The following is a 26,117-nucleotide window of genomic DNA, read 5'->3' as shown; positions in this document are numbered from 1 at the left end:
TTCTCAGTGATTACTTGGTGAGGGCGAATCGTTATATTCTGGATCTCGATGCTACAGGGTTCGTCGATGGTCATTATGTATGTGCCCACGACAGGATATTTGCTGACATCACCATGGCAAATTTGAGTTAGAGTATTTCTGTATTTTGAGAAAAGTATCCAACTTATAGGTGTGATTCTTTGAATTCTCACATTCTCTATATTGATTAGCTGTTGTTCGCAGTGCATTGGGTTTCCTTCAAATTTAAGCAGTTGTTCTATGCAAGTAGTTTCAGGATATGGCGTTTGATTTTCTTCATCGCATAGAAATTGTTCTCCAGCAGCGAGCGATCGGCACGGTTTTACGACCGGTAAGTATTTCATCCCCTTTGCCAACAGGTAAGGATATTTAGGAAAAATGGAAACGGTATTACTATCGGATTCACGGTACATAGGTATAGAGTATAATTTGTAATAGTTATAAGTATAATTATCTGTAATTGGAACCTCCATTATGAACGTAATCTGGTTTTGTTTAATATACGATTTAACATTAATAGTTTCTTCTAGTTTTACTAAATTTGCCTCACTCGCTTTAAACACTAAATTTTCAGTTTGAGATATAAGAATTAAATGTTGCAACAACTCAGTAGAATTAATAATACTTTGATGTAATATGGATACTTTACTAAATGCTAGAGCAGTCTCTATTTCTCCTAATTTTATAAAAATAGAACGAAAATTACTAACAAATAAATTTAAAAGGCTTACAACATAAGTAGTATAAACCCAATGATTATCCTTAGATGCTAATTCCTTAATCATAGATTCTACAATTTTTAAACGCTTATCTAATATATTAGAATTTTGATTTAAGACTTCAGTAGAATTGATAAAACTATCGAGCATTTTAGATATTAAGGTAATTTTATTTCTAATGATAGTCTGATCGTTTTCAAGTTTAGCTGTAAGTTTATCGTATCTAATTGCGTCACTATAGTCTAAATTTCCCGTTATAATTTAATTAAGGAACCCAGAGGGTTGAGGATACCTCTCTTGACACGTTTGTGTGGAACTAACTGTTCGTATTTCTGAACCGTTATGTCGCGAATATATTCAGCGTGATATTTTGCCACTTGAAAATCGTGTAAGTATGAAATATTCTTATTACTTAAACTATCGAATTCACTGTATTTGCTAATAATAAAATTTAAGTCATCATTTATCTTATCTAAATTTAAAACCTTAATTATAGTCCAATAGTCTGTTTGGAGATATGCTTGCCCTTCTTTCACAGGATAAATTCCCGGGTTATGTTGAAGAAGTTGTAGTTGAAGGGCCAGCGCGGACCTCATCACTATCAGCCAACACCACCTGCGGAGGGCGTTTTACATTTATAATAGGGACCTTAGTCTTCCTTTTACCAATCTCTATCGGTATAACGTTACTTGAACCTTGTCCTATAACCTTAGCTTTATGGGGTATAGGTATACCGGACGATTCTACAATATTAGATGAATGAACTGTATCCGATTTCGACGTCACAAATGGTGACCTTCTAGGAGAAATCAGCGCCGATAGAGTTTCAGGATCGGAAATAGATGTCGTTTCACTAGAATCGCGTTCTGATATAGAAATTATACTAGAGTCGTTATGCGTTCTTGGCCTATTGTCTCTATCGCCTATATTAATAACCATAGATTCGTTTTCGTTATCGGAATGCGTAGCGTTAACCCTAATTCTAGACAAAGCGTCTGCGTTTAAATTTTGCTTCCCTTTCTTATAAACTATTTCATAGTCATAGTCTTGTAGTCGAAGTCGCCAACGAGTCAGTTTACTACTTGTATCCTTTTGAGAGTTAAGCCATGCTAAAGGTTTGTGATCAGTATATATCATAAATTTCTTACCATAAAGATAAGGCCTAAAATGTTTAATAGCCCAAACAATGGCTAGACACTCGCGTTCTATGGTGCTATAGCGTGATTCGGTGTCACTTAAGGTGCGGCTTGCATATGCAACGGGTTTATCGCCTCCAATGGGGCCCTGTGATAATACCGCGCCCAACGCAACATTAGATGCATCAGTTGTTAAGATAAAAGGTTTTTCAAAGTCTGGGTATTGCAAAAGTGGTGCATTCGTTAGGAGTTCCTTACATCTATTGAATGCATCTATGTAATTTTTATCTAAAATGATTTTATTTCGTTTTTTCAGGCAAGATGTTAAAGGCTTCGTTACATGTGCAAAATCTTTAATAAACCGTCTATAGTATCCGATAAGACCAAGAAAAGATTTGATCTCAGTAGTTGTTTTGGGAATCGGGTAATTAAGTACTGCAGTAATTTTATCGTCGTTAGGTTTCAGTCCGTCTTTAGTAATAGTATGTCCGAGGTAAATTACTTCTTTTCGTAAGAATTCAGATTTGTCTAGTTGTATCTTTAAGTTTGTCTGTCTGAGTCGGTCAAAAATGGTTCTTAATTTTAATATGTGTTCATCTAGGCTAGAGGAGAATACAATTACGTCATCCAAGTAGACCATGCAATGTATTCCCTGTAGTCCTCTTAATATATTGTCCATTGCTCTCTGGAATGTAGCAGGAGCTGTTTTTAGGCCAAATGGCATTCTAAGGAATTCATAGTGTCCATACTGAGTGCTGAAGGCTGTTTTCTTAATGTCTCGCTCGTCTACCTCAATCTGATGATAACCGCTTGCTAAATCTAGCGTAGTGAAGTAGAGGCTCTTACCAAGTTTGTCTAGTAAGTCAGTAATATTAGGAAGTGGATAACGGTCGTCAATAGTCACGTCATTAAGTCTTCGATAATCAACTACCATACGCCATTTCACTAATCCGGAAGCATCGCGCTTCTTTGGAACTAAATGAACAGGAGCATTCCACGGGGAATGTGATTCTCGTATTACATTGTCTTGAAGTAATTTTTCGACTTGTCTATTAATTTCATCTGCTTGCGCAGGAGCCTGTCTATACGGTCTAACAAAAATCGGGTCTTCGTTTTTGGTATTGATTTTATGTTTAACTTCATTTGTAAAACTTAATGGGATATGTTCGCAATAAAATATGTCTCTATATTCGTGACATAATGCGAATATCTTATTACGCTCTATTTCGCTAGTGTGGTCAAGTCTCAGCTTTGATAAGTTATTTTTGAGTAATTCGTCGTTGTCATTGTCGTTGAGTTTGTCGTCGTGTACAAAGTTACAATCTGGGTCCGATGTTTTGAATGGTTTGCTAATTTTTAGAGTAATGGGTGATTCTACGCTATTCTGGATTATTGTTGTGGCATAGCCATTAATACAGTTGACTAGTGCTGAAGGCATTCTTACTCCGGGTATAAATTCTTTAAAGTCGATTACTGCAACACCTGAGTGAAGGTCGGTAGGAATTTTTACCTTCTGTTCACATCGGGGTGGCAAGTGGATAATATAATCTAAGTTATTATTAATGATGGGGATGTCTGTGTTCTTGGTTTTCAGTAGCAAATGTTTCAGGTCAATTATTGCGTCTAATTTTTTTAGTAAGTCGTTACCAATAAGTCCGTCATAGCGCTCGTCTACGTCATACAAATGAAATTTATGGTGGTCAGAGGTACTTAACGTTGGAAAAAGCGGAATTTCTATAACTTCATCATGTTGACTGGATGCATGGGTGCTTATAACCTTAAAGGGTTCATATTTTATAAAATTTGGAAAATATTGATACGCAATTCGGGGGCTGATAAATGATCGCGTACTCCCTGTATCAATCATAAATTTGGAATTAATTTCAGGAATATAAATGTGTGGCAATTTCAGATTTGGATCGCAATTTAATTCTATGATGTTTTCTTTATAGAGGCCTTTCGTTTGAAAATTTTCTTCATCAGACGGAAGCACATTAATGTCTTGAGTATCGTCAGTGGGTGTATAAATCTCATTCTCATTGTATTCGTAATTTGTATAGTCGTAAGGATTAAAGTCAGAGTAATAATTGTCATATAGTGAATTGTCATTATGTAAGTCGGTTTCATTCAGTCTAAAACCTGACTGAGTTATTTTTTGTGGTCGAGGGGGTGCCGTCCTCATGGAAACGTCAGTAGACTCAAAGCGGTTAATTTGAGGAGGTCTTTGACCGAAATTCTGTGGCGTCATACCAAAAGTTTCAGGAGGCCTATAACCAAATTGTGGGTTTTGATTAAATGTTGGCCTATAACCAAATTGTGGATTTTGATTTAATGAAGGCCTATACCCAAACTGTGGGTTTTTATTAGACGGTTGTTGAGGTGCAAATTTAAAACCAAATTTTTGAGGTACGTTTGGTGTGCCACAATTAAATCTTTGTTGAGGATTTTGTAAAAATTGGGGCACCGTTGTATTATTATGGATACGTTTGCGCGACTGATATTGTTCGTGAAAATTAACTTCTTCTAACACAATTTCTAATGCCTGTTCTAATGTATTAGGCGATTTCAGTCTAACAATTCGCACCATGTTTTCGGGCAAATTATACAAGAAAACGTTCAGGGCTGTATGATTATAAATCGCAATTTTCGCGCGTTTAATTTCCGTATCTACCGATAAATTAACCTTCGATATTAGTAACGATCTAATATTCTGTATCCTATTACAAAATTCAAGATAACTTTCCCCGGATTTTATTTTACAGGACTCGAGAGAGATTTTTATGCAATCCTCAGTTCGCGGATCGCCAAAATGTTGTTCCAGTAATTCTTTTAGCGCGGGCCAAGTGTTAATATCTTCGCGCTCGGATAATAACGCGGCGGCATCGCCTATTAATCTACTAGTTATTGCATGTAAAACGTAAATATTCTGCTCTTCATGCCCTCTAAATTTATTAATTATATATTCACATTTTCGAAAGAATAGATTCAAAATTCTTTTGTCTCCACCAAAAAGAGGAATAAGCTTTAACATATCACTCGGAATTGTTATTACGTTTACGCTTTCCATGTTAAATAAGTACAGAGTAATTAAAGTTCTGAAGTCTTTAACCAATTACAATAATTTCGAATTATAAAAATCACACACACCGAAATCAATTAAAAACACGATATAATAAAAATTCTTAAAATATAGCACAATAAAAAAAATATATGTTATCAATTACTATAAAAATTAAAACTTGAAATAAGTTATAAAATATAAAAATCATTAATTGAATTACGATCGATTTTGAGATCAATTAAATCAATTAATATTAATATTTCTTTATGCAAAAATCATTTAATTTTCTAATTTAAAACTTTTAATTAAGTTACACTCTATAGTTAATTAGTCTGTGCAGAGTTTTATGCAAGACAATTCTTAGAATTTAATACGATATTTCTTATGTATAAGTTATAACTAATTACTGATTTAATAGAATTTCATATTAAAACCAGATCCGTTATAATGCGAGACGTTCAATCCCAAAATAACAGTTAAAAATAGTTAAAAGTCAAAATTACACTCTCGTGAAAAGGATATAGGAATATATCAGAAAGGATGGCAAAAAGTTTTACTCACCAACCGATCGTCGATCCCATGTCCTCGTCGTGGTCGTTTAACAAATTTATTTCGGTTCTTTTAGGATAGCACGGCCTTTATAGCAATGTTCTAGGGCTAATTTTGAAGACCTCTAGACATGCAGACCTTATATGGCTATCCTACCGGCTGCGCCAGTTAAACTTTGCGGGAGCGATTCGACTTTTTTAAAAAAATAAAATTAAATTAAAATTAAACTTATTTAATTATTAACTATAACAAGTGGACGATTTGGAGTCACAAATGTTAATGCCAGAATTACATGCAATGATACAATCGATACCTTATTACGAAACAAAATATGTTTTTCAATAATTGCTATGCTTATGCTAAATTGCAAGAACTCTCCGGTGGTCTTGCTGAGGCCAGCGGAAAGCTATTGCTCAACCTAATACAGAGGGTTGGGGTGGATGCGTAACTATCTATATATGTTTTATTCTAAACTTGCACCCAAAATGATTCTTACAAAACTTTTATCTCTTAACATCTACATAGTGAATAATATCTGAAGAATGAAGCGATGAAATATAATATATGATCAAACGAACTTCAGAGTGAAGTTCGATCATTATTATATGAATCGCTTCATTCGAAGATATTAACACCCACCACACCCTAACCCAAAGTTTTGTAAGATTACAGACTCTAAAAATAACGAATATCGTACAAAGCGAGCAAATACTTGTCAGGTCGTAATACCCACAATTAAAAAAAAATAAAATCTAAAGGCGTGCGTAGTTGCTAGCATTGAAAAAGGGAACTACATAGTAAATAATATCTTCGAATGAAACGATTCATATAATAATGAGTACATTTCGCATTCAAATCATTCAAAATTATTGTAAAATACACGATGAAATTCGAAAATTTAGTTAAAAACATACTTTGTATAGAACGAATTGTAAAAACGCGTTCACTCGAACTAAGTAAGTATCTAATATGATATCAATAAACTAATCTGAATTATTACTGACTCTACAATTCCTATTTTCATTAAGTATTCCAATTATCTTAATATTAGATACCCAATCTCGATTAAACGCGTTTCTATCTGTGCTTTTCCGTAAATCGTTGTTTCATTTTCGAATGTCACTTTTAAAGTAACAAAACACGGCTGACCTACCGTGTTTCGAACAAAATGCATGAAAACTTTCATTAGTAGATAGTTAAGTCTTGTATTTTAAAAGCATGCAATAATTTGTATTTCATTCAAAAACATAATTCGTTTATCGAAACGTTTTTTGCTTAAAACGGTTTCACAATGCATTTTTCTAATTATTATTTTCATTTCAATAATTAGTTACCTAGCCAAATTATTACAAACAATATTTTCGCTCCAACTCCAAGGTATCGTATTACGAGTAGGTACGAGTTAATTGTGTCTTTATGAAGTATAGTAATAAAAAAAAACAAAATAAATCTCGTGTAGAGCCATTTAAATCTCGATACTTATTTCTATTAATATTACCTATAGGTACAAACTTTTAAAACTGTCAATTAATGTCAATTGCGCGGCAAATTTGTATTTTTTTTTTCTTTTTGAAAATTTCATCATCTGTTGTTTTACAGTATTTTTCTATGAAAATATGTGCAGTTTACAATAAAAACTACGTATATCGAAACAATACAGCTTTGTCTGAATATTAAAATATTATGTTCTCAGTTCAATTACATTATTACTATTTTCGTACATTTCGATATCAGTTGAAAATATTGTATCCTATAAAATTTTTGGTTAATGCAGCTGGTATAACAAGGTAATGCGCTTTCGTGTTTTAACTACATTATTAGTTCAATATTAATTTAGCCGTAAAATACGTTATTTTGTTATTAATTTGAATAATATTATTGTAAGGAATCTAATTCAGTGTTAGATTTTCAAAATTAGATTAAGGATAATTTGTAATAATTGAAATAAATATTTTTGGATGTACATACTGGTATTTTTATTTTATTCCCCTGTGCTCATATTATGTTATGAAACCTTTCAGTAGATACATGGACGAAATCGCAGCCAGCGCCCAGCAGCAATTAGCTATAACATACCTATAGGTATTAGGTAAGGTAATAAATAATAGCTCTATAGTTAATACGCACCTTGATACTTACCGTAGAGTTGTTTGATGTTGAATCCGTAATAAATAAAATTAACACAATACATAATTGAATGTTACTTTTGATACACAATACACACTACTTACTCAGAGGGAAATAAACGCTACCTACTATTTTTATTTGAACATAGGCTAGAATTTACTTTTTCACAAACACGTATATTTTTAAAAGCATAATATTATAGTTTATTAAATACTACATAATATTATATACAGTTTCATGAGCATAAAGGAACAACTCTTTTAGTGTCATTGGTTCAAGTGACGACATGAGACAGTTTGGCATTAATGCCATGTTGCTATTGGTCTATTAATTGAATACTGCACGGAAACAATAATAATAATAATAATAAAAGGGCGTAGGGATGTGACGACCCCATCGCCCACGGTTGGAATATCTATTGTCTACGTGACAATAGATATTCCACCCGTGCAATCAGTCAACCCGCAGGACACCTTGTGGCGGGGTGTCGGGGAGTAGCGACCCCGCGGGAACCGAGTGCTCCCGGGGGAGGCCCCTGTCTTCACCTCTGGCTTGCCTTAACCGGCCGGCCAGAGTGGAGTCGCGAGAGCTTTTAGCTCGAAGGGTGGATGCGAAGCGTAAGTGGCGAGTGGGCACGTGATGCTGGACCCTCAGGGAGCGCGTGATCGTAGTTTAAAGTCCAGGGACGCCTCTCCACCCTTAGCTGCTCACAATATGTTGCCCCCTTGTCGCACTATTGCAGCGACTTATTTCGGGGGCCCATACAGTGAGAGGGCGAGTCACCACCTGCCAACATATTTTTACTTTCTTTGAGTAGAAAGGCAGGTGCCATAGTTTCCCATAGTCCTCAGTACCAGTCCATTTAGCATCCCAATCCATAGCCCAATCATTAAATTTCCATACCCTGCAATAGTCCTACATCGGCCGCGGACTGCCCAGGGCTGTATCTCTATAGTGCAGTCATGGGCAGGCTGCGGCTGGTGTCCCACAACACATTAAAATTCTCGAAAGGGCCTCTGCGTGTTGGATCCGTGTCCCCACGTAAGCCTTCCAAAGATCCGGGTACTGTCCTTCTGGTGGTACCCGAGTATTATGGAAATGAGAAACATAATAATAATAATAAAAGGGCGTAGGGATGTGACGACCCCATCGCCCACGGTTGGAATGTCTGTTGTCTACGTGACAACAGATATTCCACCCGTGCAATCAGTCAACCCGCAGGACACCTTGTGGCGGGGTGTCGGGGAGTAGCGACCCCGCGGGAACCGAGTGCTCCCGGGGGAGGCCCCTGTCTTCATCTCCGGCTTGCCTTCACCAGCCGGTCGGAGTGAAGCCTGACGAGGACAGGACCCCCACCTCTGGCTTGCCTTAACCGGCCGGCCAGAGTGGAGTCGCGAGAGCTTTTAGCTCGAAGGGTGGATGCGAATCATAAGTGGCGAGTGGGCACGTGATTCTGGACCCTCAGGGAGCGCGTGATCGTAGTTTAAAGTCCAGGGACGCCTCTCCACCCTTAGCTGCTCACAATATGTTGCCCCCTTGTCGCACTATTGCAGCGACTTATTTCGGGGGCCCATACAGTGAGAGGGCGAGTCACCACCTGCCAACATATTTTTACTTTCTTTTAGTAGAAAGGCAGGTGCCATAGTTTCCCATAGTCCCCAATACCAGTCCATTTAGCATCCCAATCCATAGCCCAGTTATTAGATTTCCATACCCTGCAATAGTCCTACATTGGCCGCGGACTGCCTAGGGCTGTATCTCTATAGTGCAGTTATGGGCAGGCTGCGGCTGGTGTCCCACAACACATTAAAATTCTCGAAAGGGCCTCTGCGTGTTGGATCCGTGTCCCCACGTAAGCCTTCCAAAGATCCGGGTACCGTCCTTCTGGTGGTACCCGAGTATTATGGAGATGAGAAACATAATAATAATAAACTCTTTATTAGCAGGTAGGCAATATTAAAAAAAAATTAACAATTTATGTACTTACAATCTACTTAATCTAACAACCTACATGCTAAAAGGATTGCCGCTCATCATTTTACAATGAAAAGCATAGGCCTTCATTGCAGAGCTGATTTTCAGCGACACCTAATTATAAAAACGATCTAATGCTAAGATTCAATAAAGGTATATATATATCTAATAAATAAATAAATATAAAAAGAATAAATAATATAATAAATAAAATAATAAATAGTAATATCTATTTTAAAAAAATAAATATACATATCGTGTTAATAAATATATAAATACGTGTGATAAAAATATACATCGAAGCCATAACCAGAATATATTGTGTGTAGGTACAATGTGCTATAATATGTTTAAATATTTTTTTGTTTACTTAAGAGGTATGCTGATAAATATTTATTAAAACAGAATTTTGACTTTTTTTCTCGAATCGGTGGAGGTAAATCGTTCCAACAATGCGTTGCTGCCCATTTGTAGCTACCTCGAAAAGCGCTTGTACGATACTTCGGTACTATAAGAGGATTCGTCGTTGTTCTTGTAGGGTACACATTTGATTGTTCTCTCCATTTAATTTTATCGTAAAGATATTTTGGTGATTCCGTTTTGATAATTGCAAATACCATATTAGCCAGATGTAATCTCCTCCTTGCAGCCATTTTTAAAATATTATTATTATTGAGATAAGGTGTTACATGATTTCTTTTTGGTATTCCAAAGCAGTATCGTGCGCACGCGTTTTGAACTCTCTGAATCATTCGCTCCGTTCTGACCAACAAGCATGGACCATAAACAGCATCACAATAATTAAGTTTGGATAGAATCAAGCTTTCAACTAATTTTTTACGAAGTGATATGGATATGAAATTTCGAAATGAGTATAATATTTTTAGCCTATAGTAACAATTTCTCACAACATTATTTAAATGAGTTTCAAACCGGAGCTGTGGGTCAATTGTAAGACCTAAGTTGCACGCGACTTTGACACCTTCAATTACACTACAGTTAATAACAATTTGGGGTTTAGCATTAATGATAGGTTTTACTTGTTTCCTACTTCCAAGAACAATATATTTCGACTTCTGCGGGTTCAGCACTAGAGAATTTTGCTCAGACCATTCTACAATCCTCTGCAGTTCTTCATTTATTTTCTGTACAGCTAAAGGTGTGCAATTTGGCTTACAGGAAATATAAAGCTGGATATCATCCGCGTACATATGATATCTACAGTAACGAAAACATTGAATTATGTCAGCACTATAGATAATATAAAGCAGGGGTCCCAGAATAGATCCCTGTGGTACACCTCTACAAATAGCTCGCGGGGAGGATTTTAGCAATGATCCGTTTTCATTACGTATCTCAACAATCTGTGATCTCATAGATAAGTAGCTTGTGAACCATTTGTGAGAGGCACCCGAAAAGCCATAGTACGCTAATTTTGATAAGAGCAAGTTTATGTTAATTGCATCAAACGCACGCGTATAATCCAATAGAACAAGTATCGTGCCTTCCCCCTCATCACAGGCTTCCAATACGTTACCTACTACATCACTCAGAGCAGTAACGGTCCCATGCCCTTTTCTGAACCCCGATTGAAATTCTGGAAGGATACGGTGCTTATTTATGAACTCCACCGCCTGCGTGTATATTACTCGTTCCAAAACTTTGGAGAGGCATGGCAAGATACTGATAGGTCTCAAATCCTTTGAAGTTGAAGGATTACACGATTTGGGAATGGGTCGTACTATAGCACGACGCCAAAGCTCAGGGAATATACCAGAAGTTATGGAAGTATTTACTATATCAGTAATGGCTTTGAGTGAATTTGGTAAAGTAAGTTTAATCATGTCTATATTTATGTTATCTATTCCTTGAGCATTTGTTTTAATGTTGTTAATAATTTTCAAGACTGTATCCTCACTTACTGGTTTTATTTTAAATTCAGCTATACTATATTTATTCTCCTTAAAAAATTTCAACTGTGAAGCACAAGCACTTTCGTCTATGGAACCTGGTACGTTTAAAAAGTCTTCATTTAATTTATCAGGGTTATCAAAACAATCCGGGACACAGCTACTAGTATGAGAGGGTAATACTTGGGACTTCAGGTTTTTCCACAGACACTTAGCATTATTAATGTTATCATTTATATGTTTCTGAAAGTATGCCGTTTTATCGTTTTGCAATACAACATTAGCTTGATGTTTTAGATCCAAATAATATTTCTTGTCAATATCAGATTTAGATTTACGGAACTTCTTTTTAGCGTTATTTCTTAATCTAAACAACAATTTTACGTTATCAGTAATCCAAGGTGTTGGGGGTGTTTTAAATTTTCTGACCTTCAGGGCATCGTGAGCATCAAAAAGCTGTAAAATGTATGTTTGTAGTAAATGAACCTTTGCATTAACATCAGAGCAATTATTAATTATCCTATACCATGGAATTAGTTCAAGGTCTTTTGAGAATGAGTCAAACGATATGTTTTTTATGGGTCGAAAAGTAATTGTTTTAGGCTTTAACTTTTGTTTTTTAAATACAGTTTCAAATGCAATAAAACAATGATGGCCAAGTTCTGAAATGTGATCAACAGTAACGTTTTTGCAATCAACATCCGTACAAATAACATCTATTAAAGAGCTACTATCGCCTATAAAATGAGTCGGTGAACAAACAATTTGATTTAGAGTAAAAATATTGAGAAAATCCTTAATCTTTTTTGTGTTAATGTTCTCTTCCTTCAACATATTAACATTAAAATCCCCAAGTAGAATAATTTTATCATAGGGTGCTAGAGAGGTTATGCTATCTGTTAAACCATCAATAAAAACGTCCAAATTTAACCAAGGTGGTCTATAAGCGGTACCGATTATCGTTTTAGTGCTGTTAAGGTTAAGTGACAACCATAATTGTTCAACATCTCGGTGTGCAGGATGAGCAAGAACTCGAACATTAACACCGCATTTCACATAAAAAGCAACACCTCCCCCTCTTCCGCCACGGATATGGACTGGGCGAGGCACATGTTTCAATTTATATCCGGGGACTGTAGGCGCGCGACCGTCCTCTCCTGGCCGAAGCCACGTTTCATTGATGGCCATGATGTCAACCGAATACTGAGCCATAGCTACTAGGAATTCATCCTGATTAGAGCCAAGAGAGCAAGCATTCAACAATCTATTCAATCATTTTCAATCATTATCAATATTTTTAACGTTCATGATATTTTTGATGTCATTTTTGTTATTTAAACTAGTTAAAAAACAGTTTAAAAAAGTTCTGTCTTGGACGTCCGTGTGTCTGTATGTGCGGATCCTTTTTCTTGTTAACACGATAGCGACCGAAATACTTTACTAATCGAGTCTTTTTTTTTCTCTTACGCTTGAGTATGCTCAGGAATAGAACCCTTTCATTTTTCAGGGTCTGATTCTATGTGGTTTAATTGTTATTAAATAAACAAAAATAATAATTAATAAATATTTATTAAAAAAAAATTATGAGGCGTGCACTTTTGGATTTTCCAAATTATTTTCTTCTTATAATTGGGTAAGTTTTTAAAAAATAACTCGTTTTTAATCTTTTTTCAAAAAAATTATCTAACTACAATAATCAAGACAATAATACTATAGTCTATAATAGTCGCATAAAAAAAAAGTATTTATAACCAGTCTTGACAATTTATGAGCGTTTTAGCCACTGTGCTTTGGTAATTTGCCTTTTTTATGGGAAAAAAATCCGCAATATCGATACTTCTTTGGTCCTGCATTTTCGTAAACATTTTATGGATACTCTGGTACCACATATTTTGAAAAAATTGGGCTATTGTCACGTAGAGTCTCTTCAAAGTGCGTGCCACAAGTCGTATTTGCATCCAAGGCACCTTCAAATCTGTGCTTAATTTTTTCATAAAATCTTTGCGGCTCATTGTATTTTATTTATTTATTAAACACTTGACCGTAATTTGAAGCTTACTTCATTGAGAAGGCACCTAGCTTTTTCCGCCTATTCTTCCCTCTCTTTCCGTTGTATGTATGCTATCTCTCTCGCACACCTCTCCACCAGGTGGCGGGGCGCACGATAATGTCGGGCGCACGATAAAAGCAAAGAAATGAGAAGTCATTTGGCAGAGCTTTCTCGTAAAGGGTAGGGGTTCCAAGTTTAAAGCAGATACGAATCTAACGCATTCTCATTTCAGTCACCTGTCGCGCCCACTGCACTCACACCTTACGCTGGCTGCAGCGAGGCTCTCCGCGAAGCCTTCTTACGGAGAAACATCCCATCGGAAGCTGTCGAACTAATGTTGGCATCGCTTTCCAGTAACACTAAGAAGCAATATAACGTAACTTATAAACTATGGTGGCAATTTTGTCTAGATAGAAATATTTCCAATTTTGAAAGTACAGTAGCGACAGTTATATCGTTTTTAACAAATGAGTTTAACAAAGGGGCTTCATATGGTACTTTAAACTCGCACAGGTCTGCCTTGTCTTTAATCTTAGGAAATAATATCGGGTCGGATGAATGCATAAAACGACTCCTAAAGGGAGCATTCAAATTGAAACCCAGTAATCCTAAATACAATAATTATTCTTGGGACCCACAATTAGTTTTGAACCATATCTCAAGCTGGTTTCCTAATATAAACATTAATTTGGAGCAGTTGACTAAAAAAATAGTAATTTTACTTGCGCTGTGTACAGCACAGCGGGTCCAAACTTTATCCCTTATCAATCTTAATAATATTTATTTCTCAGACAGTGGAGCTAAGATTTTCATAACAGACTTGATAAAAACTTCGGCTCCGGGTAGAGATCAACCCCTTCTTATACTTCCATACTTTAAAGAAAATATAAGTATTTGTCCCGCTACTGCACTTTCTGATTATATCAATGTCACAAAACATTTGAGGAATGAGGAGGACAATAGATTAATACTAACTTTTAAAAAACCTAATAAACCCGCCACAACTCAAACAATCAGTCTTTGGATCAAAAACGTGTTATCGGAAAGTGGTGTCAACATTTCAATATTTAGTTCACATAGCACAAGACACGCTTCAACATCTACTGCTTGTGCTAGTGGTGTATGCGTTGATAATATACGTAAAACTGCTGGCTGGACTAAACATTCCGAAACCTTTGCAAGGTTCTATAAACTTAATGTAGTTAATGAAAACGAATTTGCAGAATCAATTTTGCAAGAATAATGTTTGATTATATTTTTGTTAATATACAAAATAAAACTAATAATATCTATATATGTTTTATTCTAAACTTGCACCCAAAATGATTCTTACAAAACTTTTATCTCTTAACATCTACATAGTGAATAATATCTGAAGAATGAAGCGATGAAATATAATATATGATCAAACGAACTTCAGAGTGAAGTTCGATCATTATTATATGAATCGCTTCATTCGAAGATATTAACACCCACCACACCCTAACCCAAAGTTTTGTAAGATTACAGACTCTAAAAATAACGAATATCGTACAAAGCGAGCAAATACTTGTCAGGTCGTAATACCCACAATTAAAAAAAAATAAAATCTAAAGGCGTGCGTAGTTGCTAGCATTGAAAAAGGGAACTACATAGTAAATAATATCTTCGAATGAAACGATTCATATAATAATGAGTACATTTCGCATTCAAATCATTCAAAATTATTGTAAAATACACGATGAAATTCGAAAATTTAGTTAAAAACATACTTTGTATAGAACGAATTGTAAAAACGCGTTCACTCGAACTAAGTAAGTATCTAATATGATATCAATAAACTAATCTGAATTATTACTGACTCTACAATTCCTATTTTCATTAAGTATTCCAATTATCTTAATATTAGATACCCAATCTCGATTAAACGCGTTTCTATCTGTGCTTTTCCGTAAATCGTTGTTTCATTTTCGAATGTCACTTTTAAAGTAACAAAACACGGCTGACCTACCGTGTTTCGAACAAAATGCATGAAAACTTTCATTAGTAGATAGTTAAGTCTTGTATTTTAAAAGCATGCAATAATTTGTATTTCATTCAAAAACATAATTCGTTTATCGAAACGTTTTTTGCTTAAAACGGTTTCACAATGCATTTTTCTAATTATTATTTTCATTTCAATAATTAGTTACCTAGCCAAATTATTACAAACAATATTTTCGCTCCAACTCCAAGGTATCGTATTACGAGTAGGTACGAGTTAATTGTGTCTTTATGAAGTATAGTAATAAAAAAAAACAAAATAAATCTCGTGTAGAGCCATTTAAATCTCGATACTTATTTCTATTAATATTACCTATAGGTACAAACTTTTAAAACTGTCAATTAATGTCAATTGCGCGGCAAATTTGTATTTTTTTTTTCTTTTTGAAAATTTCATCATCTGTTGTTTTACAGTATTTTTCTATGAAAATATGTGCAGTTTACAATAAAAACTACGTATATCGAAACAATACAGCTTTGTCTGAATATTAAAATATTATGTTCTCAGTTCAATTACATTATTACTATTTTCGTACATTTCGATATCAGTTGAAAATATTGTATCCTATAAAATTTTTGGTTAATGCAGCTGGTATAACAAGGTAATGCGCTTTCGTGTTTTAACTACATTATTAGTTCAATATTAATTTAGCCGTAAAATACGTTATTTTGTTATTAATTTGAATAATATTATTGTAAGGAATCTAATTCAGTGTTAGATTTTCAAAATTAGATTAAGGATAATTTGTAATAATTGAAATAAATATTTTTGGATGTACATACTGGTATTTTTATTTTATTCCCCTGTGCTCATATTATGTTATGAAACCTTTCAGTAGATACATGGACGAAATCGCAGCCAGCGCCCAGCAGCAATTAGCTATAACATACCTATAGGTATTAGGTAAGGTAATAAATAATAGCTCTATAGTTAATACGCACCTTGATACTTACCGTAGAGTTGTTTGATGTTGAATCCGTAATAAATAAAATTAACACAATACATAATTGAATGTTACTTTTGATACACAATACACACTACTTACTCAGAGGGAAATAAACGCTACCTACTATTTTTATTTGAACATAGGCTAGAATTTACTTTTTCACAAACACGTATATTTTTAAAAGCATAATATTATAGTTTATTAAATACTACATAATATTATATACAGTTTCATGAGCATAAAGGAACAACTCTTTTAGTGTCATTGGTTCAAGTGACGACATGAGACAGTTTGGCATTAATGCCATGTTGCTATTGGTCTATTAATTGAATACTGCACGGAAACAATAATAATAATAATAATAAAAGGGCGTAGGGATGTGACGACCCCATCGCCCACGGTTGGAATATCTATTGTCTACGTGACAATAGATATTCCACCCGTGCAATCAGTCAACCCGCAGGACACCTTGTGGCGGGGTGTCGGGGAGTAGCGACCCCGCGGGAACCGAGTGCTCCCGGGGGAGGCCCCTGTCTTCACCTCTGGCTTGCCTTAACCGGCCGGCCAGAGTGGAGTCGCGAGAGCTTTTAGCTCGAAGGGTGGATGCGAAGCGTAAGTGGCGAGTGGGCACGTGATGCTGGACCCTCAGGGAGCGCGTGATCGTAGTTTAAAGTCCAGGGACGCCTCTCCACCCTTAGCTGCTCACAATATGTTGCCCCCTTGTCGCACTATTGCAGCGACTTATTTCGGGGGCCCATACAGTGAGAGGGCGAGTCACCACCTGCCAACATATTTTTACTTTCTTTGAGTAGAAAGGCAGGTGCCATAGTTTCCCATAGTCCTCAGTACCAGTCCATTTAGCATCCCAATCCATAGCCCAATCATTAAATTTCCATACCCTGCAATAGTCCTACATCGGCCGCGGACTGCCCAGGGCTGTATCTCTATAGTGCAGTCATGGGCAGGCTGCGGCTGGTGTCCCACAACACATTAAAATTCTCGAAAGGGCCTCTGCGTGTTGGATCCGTGTCCCCACGTAAGCCTTCCAAAGATCCGGGTACTGTCCTTCTGGTGGTACCCGAGTATTATGGAAATGAGAAACATAATAATAATAATAAAAGGGCGTAGGGATGTGACGACCCCATCGCCCACGGTTGGAATGTCTGTTGTCTACGTGACAACAGATATTCCACCCGTGCAATCAGTCAACCCGCAGGACACCTTGTGGCGGGGTGTCGGGGAGTAGCGACCCCGCGGGAACCGAGTGCTCCCGGGGGAGGCCCCTGTCTTCATCTCCGGCTTGCCTTCACCAGCCGGTCGGAGTGAAGCCTGACGAGGACAGGACCCCCACCTCTGGCTTGCCTTAACCGGCCGGCCAGAGTGGAGTCGCGAGAGCTTTTAGCTCGAAGGGTGGATGCGAATCATAAGTGGCGAGTGGGCACGTGATTCTGGACCCTCAGGGAGCGCGTGATCGTAGTTTAAAGTCCAGGGACGCCTCTCCACCCTTAGCTGCTCACAATATGTTGCCCCCTTGTCGCACTATTGCAGCGACTTATTTCGGGGGCCCATACAGTGAGAGGGCGAGTCACCACCTGCCAACATATTTTTACTTTCTTTTAGTAGAAAGGCAGGTGCCATAGTTTCCCATAGTCCCCAATACCAGTCCATTTAGCATCCCAATCCATAGCCCAGTTATTAGATTTCCATACCCTGCAATAGTCCTACATTGGCCGCGGACTGCCTAGGGCTGTATCTCTATAGTGCAGTTATGGGCAGGCTGCGGCTGGTGTCCCACAACACATTAAAATTCTCGAAAGGGCCTCTGCGTGTTGGATCCGTGTCCCCACGTAAGCCTTCCAAAGATCCGGGTACCGTCCTTCTGGTGGTACCCGAGTATTATGGAGATGAGAAACATAATAATAATAAACTCTTTATTAGCAGGTAGGCAATATTAAAAAAAAATTAACAATTTATGTACTTACAATCTACTTAATCTAACAACCTACATGCTAAAAGGATTGCCGCTCAGCATTTTACAATGAAAAGCATAGGCCTTCATTGCAGAGCTGATTTTCAGCGACACCTAATTATAAAAACGATCTAATGCTAAGATTCAATAAAGGTATATATATATCTAATAAATAAATAAATATAAAAAGAATAAATAATATAATAAATAAAATAATAAATAGTAATATCTATTTTAAAAAAATAAATATACATATCGTGTTAATAAATATATAAATACGTGTGATAAAAATATACATCGAAGCCATAACCAGAATATATTGTGTGTAGGTACAATGTGCTATAATATGTTTAAATATTTTTTTGTTTACTTAAGAGGTATGCTGATAAATATTTATTAAAACAGAATTTTGACTTTTTTTCTCGAATCGGTGGAGGTAAATCGTTCCAACAATGCGTTGCTGCCCATTTGTAGCTACCTCGAAAAGCGCTTGTACGATACTTCGGTACTATAAGAGGATTCGTCGTTGTTCTTGTAGGGTACACATTTGATTGTTCTCTCCATTTAATTTTATCGTAAAGATATTTTGGTGATTCCGTTTTGATAATTGCAAATACCATATTAGCCAGATGTAATCTCCTCCTTGCAGCCATTTTTAAAATATTATTATTATTGAGATAAGGTGTTACATGATTTCTTTTTGGTATTCCAAAGCAGTATCGTGCGCACGCGTTTTGAACTCTCTGAATCATTCGCTCCGTTCTGACCAACAAGCATGGACCATAAACAGCATCACAATAATTAAGTTTGGATAGAATCAAGCTTTCAACTAATTTTTTACGAAGTGATATGGATATGAAATTTCGAAATGAGTATAATATTTTTAGCCTATAGTAACAATTTCTCACAACATTATTTAAATGAGTTTCAAACCGGAGCTGTGGGTCAATTGTAAGACCTAAGTTGCACGCGACTTTGACACCTTCAATTACACTACAGTTAATAACAATTTGGGGTTTAGCATTAATGATAGATTTTACTTGTTTCCTACTTCCAAGAACAATATATTTCGACTTCTGCGGGTTCAGCACTAGAGAATTTTGCTCAGACCATTCTACAATCCTCTGCAGTTCTTCATTTATTTTCTGTACAGCTAAAGGTGTGCAATTTGGCTTACAGGAAATATAAAGCTGGATATCATCCGCGTACATATGATATCTACAGTAACGAAAACATTGAATTATGTCAGCACTATAGATAATATAAAGCAGGGGTCCCAGAATAGATCCCTGTGGTACACCTCTACAAATAGCTCGCGGGGAGGATTTTAGCAATGATCCGTTTTCATTACGTATCTCAACAATCTGTGATCTCATAGATATCGTATCGAGGTTATCGTCACGTGTTTTCTCATTTGCTCGATTTGATCCCAATTCTGATGTCGGAGCAAGATGTAGATTGTGAATCTATTTTCAAGCTGTGGGCGTTGCGTTGGGTAATCAAGCAAAGAAACACCTCAAACTCAATCATTTCTTTATTTACCACCGATTCGGAAAGCAGTATCTACAGAGAAGAACCGGCAAGAAACTCTATAGTTGCTCTTTTTAATCATGTCAGTTTTACAATACAGTCATTTTAATACAATCACTTTAAATACAATCACTTTTAATAACCGTTACGTTACACATTTAAATTAAACACTAGCAAAGAAAAGGTTAACAGTTCCTAGTAGTGGAAGATCCGAACTCTTCGATGTTCGAATGTGAAGTGCCGTCCCGAGGGCGAGCCTTCACGGGCTCGACCCGGTACAAGCATGAAGTAAGCCGCCAACTTCACTGTGCTGCCACCTCCCGGAACTCGTGCTTAGAGTCGTTTTACATCCGCGCTATTGACCGTCTCCGACACGGCCATCCTGCGCTGAACACGTCCTCGTGTTTGTGGGTGCTGTAACACAGAAAACATCTCGCACAGTACATGCTCTTCGGCCAATCCTGATAAATTTTTACAATTAAACTCTGATATTTAATTTTTAGGCTTTTAAACCACAAAACTGAAAAAAACTAAATCCTTAAGATCACTTAGTTGTCCGTAAGTCTATCAGTCTATCTATCAAGACCTTTGAAATTCATATCGCATACCATCGTCCCGTTAAGCTTTGAAAAGTTATAACAGTCGATCAAAAGATAGCAGTTTTCGACATTCGCAGGGGACACGAGGAATCAATACCTTCAGGATATTTCTTGTGAACACAGAATCATGAAATTTGTACAAGAAACGTCCTATAGCAAAGAATCTCATAATACAAAATTTAAGTTCATATGAAAACAGGTTTTTTTTTCTTAATTTGAATATCCTAAAATAATTTCCAACTTCAACCCTTTGAAATTAACCATTTTGATTAAAATAATGAAACATTGAATTCTGATCATTTCAATTAAATTACTACTAAAAGAAAGTAACGCATAAGCGACCAAACACCACTTTCACTGCTATTGTCATCAGAAGATCATTATTAAAGTATCACAAAAAAACTAGAGCATGAATCTTATCCGAGGCCTGTGGCTTTTCACTAAGCCCATCATCACACACGCATTCCACCGAATGCCAACTCTGGCTTTTCACTAAGCCCAACAACACACACGCATTCCTCCGAATGCAAACTCTGGCTTTTCACTAAGCCCCACAACAAACCTCATGTTTGTTCCACACGCATTCCTCCGAATGCCGAGTCCCACGGACTCCCATATTCCAATGGTCTCTCCAAGACCCAACCTCCGCCAGCGTCACCCGCGCACCGCGCATCCACGGTTTACTATAAGCAGCTATCTGTACTCCTAATAGCAGACGCCGGCTTCAACGGACTACGGTAATACCGCGCATCCACGGTTTACTATAAGCAGCCATAACCCCTTATAGCAGACACCGACTTCAACGGACTACGGCTACGAAATGACTACTGGCACACTCTGACCAATCGAACTAAGATTCACCGCTATCACTCAACTCAAATTCAAGTTTCAAACATTAATCAACTTCAAGTGGTACTTGGCCCTCAGGCATCCTCAGTATATTAACAAAGTGAAGTTACCCGAACATTGTATAAACAACATCTGTCTTTTCAAAGTGATTATTGGTGTTTAGTATTTCAATAGCTCAACAGTTAAAAAAAAAGAGAAATCTTATCTGAACTGAATATTACTCATCCAACCGAATATTAAAACTCTAGGTATCTTCTATACAGCCATACTGACAATCATGCGTCCCCGTACGCCATTTCTCACACTACATTACTACGGTAATTCATCTCGGGATACCAAAATAACTACCATCCTGCCTCGGCCCACACTGACCTTACAGGGTTACCATACTGCCGCGGTCCTCCTGACCGGTCAGAACACACATCTACTATCCTGGACCTCATGCCAGATAGAACACCACAATCCTTCGATGAACTACATTACCATCACAATATTATTTCACGCAACACACATTTACTTCACAACGTACGAGACAACACAACTATCAGTATGCTACAACTCTACTCAACTAGAACTCTACTGAACTATACCTCCCAAATCTATCATTGTGCTAGCCTGTGCAGCTTGCTCAAATGTTAACAGCAGTTTTATTTTGTTGTTATGATCATTAACAAACAAATGTGACAACAGCACAAAAATAACATCTTAAAAAGTTTAAAACGAATAATTCGTAACTGAACCGCAGAAAACACTCAAAAAGTGGTGAAAGCTTATTCTCAACTGAATATTTACCAACTTGAATTTAAAGTAATCATGTGATAACATAATATCTGCCTACAAAAAAAAATCGCGAGAAACCCTTCAAAACTTTTTTTTATCGGCAAATTTGCATATGGCTAAATTCCTTAACGTTATGTTTACTTTTGAAAACTCAACTTAAAACAATTAATAAGTGTATACTATAAGCAGCTATAAGCAGCATCTGTGAATCTAATATCGAACGGCAAAAGGGCTGAGCTAAATTTTAGTTTCAACGTAATAAGAATGAACTACTCAACAACTACTGTACAACTACCTAATTGATGTATTCAGTTGATGTCAAACTGCAGCTAGTCACAAAAACTATTATCAAGAAATTACATTAAATGCACACAATGTAAATCGATTAGGTACTATCGAATACTCCACGTTTAGGACTTATTTGAAGCTAAAAACCAAAAAAAATGTGTGCGTGTGCTACGCGTACGTGTACACACGTAAGAAATGAAACTTCTTTTTGACCTTATTTTTTCAAAAAATAATTTACAATATGCAACTTTACAGAAATATATCAAATCACGCGTGATAGGGATAAGAAAAAAAATGTATGCGTGTACTAGAGTACACACGTAAGAAGTGAAACTTCTTTATGACCTTAAAAATGTCACGAGTATGGCGTAACGCAAAAATGTCACGCGTACGGCGTAACGCAAAAATGTCACGCTTACGGCGTAACGCAAAAATGTTACACTAAATTTTTGTCCAACCCCGATAAAGAAGTTTCACTTCAAAAACTTTCAGAAAACCTGGATGGGTTTTTCTTTTCTCTATTCAATTAAACAGACATTATCTGACGACAGTATGTAAACTGTAAAGGCGCTATTAACCTTAAGATTATTTCCAGTTTTTTTTTTTAAAGTCTTAATATCTTAACATTTAACGTACCCTAACGTTGATGGGATAGTTCTTAATTTTAAAGCAATCTAATGTACTAAAACCAAATGTAGATTCCAAAGATTTATCTTACGCTAGATGTTTATTTGAACACACGCTAATTATCTGTGACATTGTATTATGAACTGCCTAAATAAGGACCCAATAAATTCTCTGTAAAAATTCAAAACTAAATGCCTCGATTTACCTTTTATTCGATAAAACTAAATCTGCAACATTTCATAAAACTTCATATCGTAAAACTGTATACTGTGAATTGTTCACAACTTTATTTTAAGAAATTACCTCAAATATCACCTTAAATAAAACCTACGAAAAGTTTTTTTTTAAACCTCAAATGCACTAGTTAAGGCATTACTTTTCGTTTTTAATCGAATAGCAATAAGGCTGTCTTTGTGTAGCAATTAATTGCTATTTGTCAAGGGTTATAGCCTAAAAAACCAACGCAGGTAGTTTAAGAAATTAATGCGGGTAGTCAAGAAACTAACGCGGGTAGTTAAGAAACTAATTTGAAAGTAATTCGCATACTGTTTTTGTTCTGATACACGGACAAGTGAATGTTTATTGTTTACGTTCGATTGAAGGATCTGGATGCAGTGTACCAATTAATGTGCTTTCTTTGTTAGTGTTAGCTCACAAAATAACAAACATTAAAGCAATTCGTTACTTAATTTATCTTGATGGCAGTGCTTACGCCACAAAGTATTTTTTAAAATTACGTGAATTACCTACTAATGTAAACCCGTCCCTGAATAAGTGAAATAGGTACTGTTAATTTATCACTGCGTAAATAAGTTGAGTTAAATGTAATGCAATAAGATTAAACTATACACTGGTCTTGTAGGTTACAACTTTTAACAAAATCTGTAATCATTACATTCGGTACAGCCTGTAAATTAGCGATGTTTTTGTGCAGAATTTTGCCGAGGCTGTGACCATTTTCCTCAATTAATTTTAAAATAAATTTTGTAACTAATGTTTTTGGCAATAAATTTCTTTTTCTTTCGAATAAGTTGCTTGAAGTTACTACATTTTGAAAACCTACTTTCTTTATCTTACTGTACACTCAAAGTGGAATGTTATCTACTGACCGGTTTTGTATGAGATTGAAGGATAGTTGCACGACACGTCGACACGTCGCTCTGGTTCCGGTGATCTCAGGCTCGACGTGTTGATGGTAGTGATGGTAGCGCGACGCCCGGCGTGGTATTGCGGTGCCTGGCGTGGATGTGCAACACCTGGCGTGGTGTCGCGGAGCCCAGCTTGGTGCCGCGGCGCTCAGTATGGATGCGTAATGCACCACATGGCGCAACGCATGACGCTCGACGCATGATGCTCGACGCTCGACGCATGATGCTCGAAGCCGGATGCTCGACGCGATGGCACGGTGCACGACATGACACGGCGCTGCTCTCGATGATACGATGATGCTCGCTTCCGACTTCTTGCTGTTCCCGTTGAAACTGGATCGAAGTGCCACGTGGTTGCGGCGCTTTGACTTTTAATCAGGTTATCGTATATCGTATCGAGGTTATCGTCACGTGTTTTCTCATTTGCTCGATTTGATCCCAATTCTGATGTCGGAGCAAGATGTAGATTGTGAATCTATTTTCAAGCTGTGGGCGTTGCGTTGGGTAATCAAGCAAAGAAACACCTCAAACTCAATCATTTCTTTATTTACCACCGATTCGGAAAGCAGTATCTACAGAGAAGAACCGGCAAGAAACTCTATAGTTGCTCTTTTTAATCATGTCAGTTTTACAATACAGTCATTTTAATACAATCACTTTAAATACAATCACTTTTAATAACCGTTACGTTACACATTTAAATTAAACACTAGCAAAGAAAAGGTTAACAGTTCCTAGTAGTGGAAGATCCGAACTCTTCGATGTTCGAATGTGAAGTGCCGTCCCGAGGGCGAGCCTTCACGGGCTCGACCCGGTACAAGCATGAAGTAAGCCGCCAACTTCACTGTGCTGCCACCTCCCGGAACTCGTGCTTAGAGTCGTTTTACATCCGCGCTATTGACCGTCTCCGACACGGCCATCCTGCGCTGAACACGTCCTCGTGTTTGTGGGTGCTGTAACACAGAAAACATCTCGCACAGTACATGCTCTTCGGCCAATCCTGACAAATTTTTACAATTAAACTCGGATATTTAATTTTTAGGCTTTTAAACCACAAAACTGAAAAAAACTAAATCCTTAAGATCACTTAGTTGTCCGTACGTCTATCAGTCTATCTATCAAGACCTTTGAAATTCATATCGCATACCATCGTCCCGTTAAGCTTTGAAAAGTTATAACAGTCGATCAAAAGATAGTAGTTTTCGACATTCGCAGGGGACACGAGGAATCAATACCTTCAGGATATTTCTTGTGAACACAGAATCATGAAATTTGTACAAGAAACGTCCTATAGCAAAGAATCTCATAATACAAAATTTAAGTTCATATGAAAACAGGTTTTTTTCTTAATTTGAATACCTTAAAATAATTTCCAACTTCAACCCTTTGAAATTAACCATTTTGATTAAAGTAATGAAACATTGAATCCTGATCATTTCGATTAAATTTATGAACTACTAACTACTAAAAGAAAATAACGCTTAAGCAACCAAATACCACTTTCACTGCTATTGTCATCAGCAGATCATTATTAAAGTATCACAAAAAAACTAGAGCATGAATCTTATCCGAGTCCTGTGGCTTTTCACTAAACCCATCATCACGCACGCATTCCACCGAATGCCAACTCTGGCTTTTCACTAAGCCCAACATCACACACGCATTCCACCGAATGCCAACTCTGGCTTTTCACTAAGCCCAACAACACACACGCATTCCTCCGAATGCAAACTCTGGCTTTTCACTAAGCTCAACAACACACACGCATTCCTCCGAATGCAAACTCTGGCTTTTCACTAAGCCCCACAACAAAC

The sequence above is a fragment of the Colias eurytheme genome, chromosome 32, assembly GCF_061535395.1.
Source record: "Colias eurytheme isolate Ceu_HAF_F1 chromosome 32, ilColEury1 Martin Lab GWU primary, whole genome shotgun sequence".
In the NCBI taxonomy this organism is placed as follows: Eukaryota; Metazoa; Arthropoda; class Insecta; order Lepidoptera; family Pieridae; genus Colias; species Colias eurytheme.
Note: the sequence above shows the minus strand (reverse complement) of the source record.